The sequence below is a fragment of the Amborella trichopoda genome, chromosome 4 (genome assembly GCF_054954075.1).
Source record: "Amborella trichopoda isolate Santa Cruz 75 chromosome 4, AtrichopodaSantaCruz75HAP2 v2.0, whole genome shotgun sequence".
In the NCBI taxonomy this organism is placed as follows: domain Eukaryota; kingdom Viridiplantae; phylum Streptophyta; class Magnoliopsida; order Amborellales; family Amborellaceae; genus Amborella; species Amborella trichopoda.
In genome coordinates, this window is record NC_142339.1 from 54,009,552 (window position 1) to 54,014,237 (window position 4,686).

Here is a 4,686-nt window from a genome sequence, read left to right on the forward strand (position 1 = left end):
ATGCCTGAGAGGAATTTGATATCTTGGAACTCTATGCTTGCTGGTTATTCTAGAGCTGGGCTAGCCCATGACGCATTGAGGGTACTGAGAGAGATGCATGAGTGTGGAGAGAGGCTCGAAGAGGCCACTATGGTTATTGGGCTATCAGTCTGTGCTAGCTCTGGGGCCTTGCGCATGGGCGAATGCATTCATGGATATTTAGAGAAGAATTTGTGCAACTGTATGGAGAAGAACTCAAGTAACACCATGGTGAATAACTTAAATTGCTCTATGGATGGAGATTTGAATTATTTAGGAGTGTCTAGTAAAGTTTCTTTGCGAGACTCAGGTTCATTTGATCGATCGCTTGCTTTGAGAAATGCTCTAGTGGACATGTATGCCAAATGTGGGGATATAATGAGGGCCTTCTCAGTCTTTGAGAGAATGCCTGATAGAAATGTGATTTCTTGGACTGCGATGATTTCGGGTTTCGCCCTTCATGGGATGGGAGAGAAGGCCTTGAGCATTTTCTCGAGAATGCAAGAGGTTGGTGTGAGGCCTAATGCAATAACATTTACTGGGGTTTTGCGTGCCTGCAGCCACGTGGGTTTGGTGAATGAGGGTATGCATTTCTTCAATGTAATGAGTAGAAATTATCATATTAAGCCCGGTTTAGAGCACTACGGCTGCATGGTTGATCTCTTTGGCCGGGCAGGCATGTTAGAGTATGCTTTTAAACTGGTGGAAACGATGCCAATTGAGCCCGATAATGTAATTTTGCGGAGCTTGATTAGCTCATGTAGAGCATATGGCTATCTCGAGCTAGGCGAAAAAGTGGCCAAACACCTTATCGAATTGGAGCCTAAAGATGAGGGAGTCCATGTTCTTCTATCCAATATATTCGCCAAAGCTAAACGCTGGGTTAACGTGAGGAAGGTTAGGAAAGCAATGAAGGATAATGGAATAATGAAGACCCCTGGTTGTAGTTGGATTGAGTTGAAGGATGGTATACACGAGTTTCTTCAAGGTGATCAAAGACACCCACAAAGCAGAGCGATATATGAGATGCTTGAGGATATGATGAAGCAAATGAGGCTGCGCGGGTATATCCCAAATACCTCAGATGTGTGGCTTAACATACACGAAGAAGAGAAGGAGACGGCTCTTTCAGTGCATTGTGAGAAGCTTGCTGTTGCCTTTGGGCTCGTGAGCACGAGACGAAAGACCCCAATTCGGGTCATGAAGAACCTTCGAATGTGCAGTGACTGTCACTGTGTGTTGAAGGCAGCATCAAAGATTTACGATAGGGAGATAATAATGAGGGATCGAACCCGATTTCATCATTTCAAGGACGGTTATTGTTCATGCAAGGACTATTGGTAATAGGAGGAGAGTGAGCATACCATTTAGGATGGCTATTCAGTTCACAAAAGCCACCCCAATCTTGATGAAGGATTGTGGCACAACTCAAAAATAATGCTAGGTCAGCATGTTTAGGCTTTTGGGACAAACTTCAAGGGATTGAACCCTTGACCTCCCTCACCTAAACTGATGTTATCTACCACTAAGCCGACGCTCAAGAGACCGGATTGAACCCTTGACCTCCTTCACCTAAGCTGATATCATCTACGCCTAAGCTGAAGCTCAACAGATCGGATTGTGGCAACTTGATTATTACTTGGGGAGTAACAACCAAGTTGAGTGGTCTTCTGGACTACCAACATTGGTCATCAACTGAACAAGCAAGAAAGTTGAGTGGACTTGGCCACTTGAGAATGGCTTGAGACCATGATATTTTTATTCTTTTGTAAATATGTGATATAAATACGATTGTTGAGACTGCAGGTTTGGTTCACATGAAATTGTTTTTTAAAAATCATTTTCACATAAAAAAATTCTGTCACGTGGTTAAGTGTGGGAATATTTTCGTACCAATTAGTTTTAATGAATCTTTTCACATCAATTGACAATTGATTCATGTAAAAATATTCCCACAATTAATCACATGAGAGAACTTTTTCATATAAAATGAGAGAACTTTTTCATATAAAATGTTTTCTAGAAAACAACATGCAAACCAAACGTGCTATTAATAAATTGATTTTTTTTCTTATGATGATTGGATTATCCTACTTTAGTGCTTTGATTATGTAATACATGTGAGGCACTAAATCCCTTGGGGAAAATACCCTCCCTCTTCCGGATAAGGGTTTGGCAAGCCTTTATTTTCATGGTTGTGAAAAGGATTTCATGAATTTCTCGAGGTTTACATTTTTTTAATAAGAGAATTTACATTTGACGTGCCAAATCCTAGCTTCTTTTAAGTATGGACCTGGTTTCTATGCGGCCAAGCCCGCACATATAGAAATGCGGGTCAAATAATAAATCCATTTTTGAGATGGATTTTTTTACTTAATTTTTAAGGATATGTAATCTCTAACATGGAGATAATGATTATGAAAAAAAAAAAAAGAATAAATTTGAAGAATTCTATAATAACTCTAGTAAGAAAACATTTGGACCGTTAGTTTTTCATTGTTTTGGATTGAACACCTACTTGTGTCGATGCTTTACACTTTTGGAACACATAGTCATGCGGTCCAGCCCGCATGAAACAATTTTCCTTTAAATTATTCAACAAATAAATTATTGATTCAATCACTTGTACATCTGCCAAAAATAAGTATTCAATCAGGTCCGGTGACTGACATTTGGTCTTTAAATAACCTTTTGGCCATTTAACCTTGGACCCTTAAAAAATTGGGTCTAAGAACATGAAAAATGGCTGAAATTTGGATAGCATGTTTGTAATACCTAAGATTAGATATCCACTTTTTTTTGTTGGTATCCGAGTTCTATTTAGGGAGCTTTTCATCCATCAATGGCTTGGGGTTTCTTAGATATGAAAGTAGATAAATAGTCTTGGAATGTCTAAAATTTTGAGTATTCCAAATTAAAGATCCACCAAGTTCTGATGCCATTAGGGACTCTATGAGCTCCCTTTATGTGGTGCTCGATCAACGACGTGTTTTAATGATCGATAGTCCAGCCTCAGGGCGTCATGCTAGGTTTCAGTATCACTATAGATAGACTCTGATTTAAATCTCATATTCTTATTTAACAAATTTCAATCCCTCAATGATTAAATGTTCAGTAGATGGTTGAAAGTAGGTAATGTTAAAGTTCAGAATCCTACGTTTAATAAAACAAGGGATATTGCCATCACCAAGATTCTCTCATGAATTAAAAAGTATCTTTCAATCTTTGTTTTAAGCGAACTAGGATCCTAGCGACAAAATACTCTGATTCGATTGATTTTGCAAAACCCATTTTAAAACTTGCCCAATATGAATGTGATCCGCAATTAATATAGAAATTTCATTGCTCTCACATTTTGGTCAAAATATATGGTGCCATTCGCGATCGATCGCTCATTCTTAGGTGGACAGTCGTCATCAACGTCATAGCTTTTTTTCAATTAATTATAGTTGGTTACACAAATCTTGGTTTGTCATTTTGTTATATTAAATGTCATATCTTGGGAATTAAACCATAAATCTCTATATATTTTATCTTTACTTTCAATCATGTCTTGTTTAACTTAAAATTAGCTTTTCACTTAAATTAACTTGCACATCCTAACCAATGCCGTACTAAGTTTGTGTAGCACACAATTAGTCCTCCTAAGTCCACTCTCTCATTTTATCGTCTATGGTGCCACATCTAAATTCTCTTAATATATTCATTTCAAATTATATCTCTTCTTATTTTGTTACTTATCCATCTCGACATCATCATCCGCTGCATTCATTCTATGGGTATTTGTTTTATAACCGCCCAAAGTTATACCCCATAAAACAAAGCTAGTATCACAATTGTCTTTTATTCCTAACCTCCCCAAAAATTCATTTTTTGGGGTGAACCCAAATATTGTATACAAAACGAGAAACGAACCATCATCGATCTCATTAAAAACCAACTAAAGCAATTCCATTAATTTCTCAAACCATTTACCCTCCTACTCTCACTTGATTTACAGCTTTTTCCCCTCTCTCTCTCTCTCTCTCTCCTGTCCCATTTCACGTGTTGCCGTTTACCCTGTACCCTTTTGTTCACAAATCGAGATCCATGGATTTAGTAGATCCGGGTTACAGCGCACGGATCGCTTAGTGATTTGATTGAATCTAGAGAAAAAGCAAACTTTGCCCACTATATAACTCCTTCCCTCTTTCTCTCTCTTCAAATAATATTGTCATTTTTCTCTCTCTCTCTATTTTTACCCTACCCCACCTGCAAAGTACAATGATTATTGTTTTCTTTTACTTCACGCTCTACGAGTTCTGGTTCTCTCGGAACTGAGAAGTTCATCCTTTCTTGTCCGAAGAGCTCTCTCTCTTGTCAATGAAGTCTCTCTTAAATGAAGTCAACTTCTCATGTCCAAGAGCACTGCAACCGTGTGTGGGTATTAATGGTTCAGGTCGGATCGGGTTGGAACCGATTGGGCTGGGTCCTAGTTGGACTCAGAGCGGCTTGAACCTGTACTTAGTCCATTTCATTATATTTAGACAATGACGAAGTCTCTATTGGGCTTAGGTTTTATAAAAACAAAACAAATCCTCGCCTCAAATTCTAATTCAAAAAGCACTTCCGGCTATGGAAAGTCTATATGATAGCCGTAAAATCATTTTCTAACACCGACAATAAATT

At 38.2% G+C, this 4,686-nt stretch overlaps 1 pseudogene; it reads left to right on the forward strand.

The window, feature by feature from the left end:
* On the forward strand, positions 1-1,362 carry LOC105420537 (pentatricopeptide repeat-containing protein At1g08070, chloroplastic pseudogene; annotated as a pseudogene).
* The last annotated feature ends 3,324 nt before the right edge of the window (positions 1,363-4,686 follow it).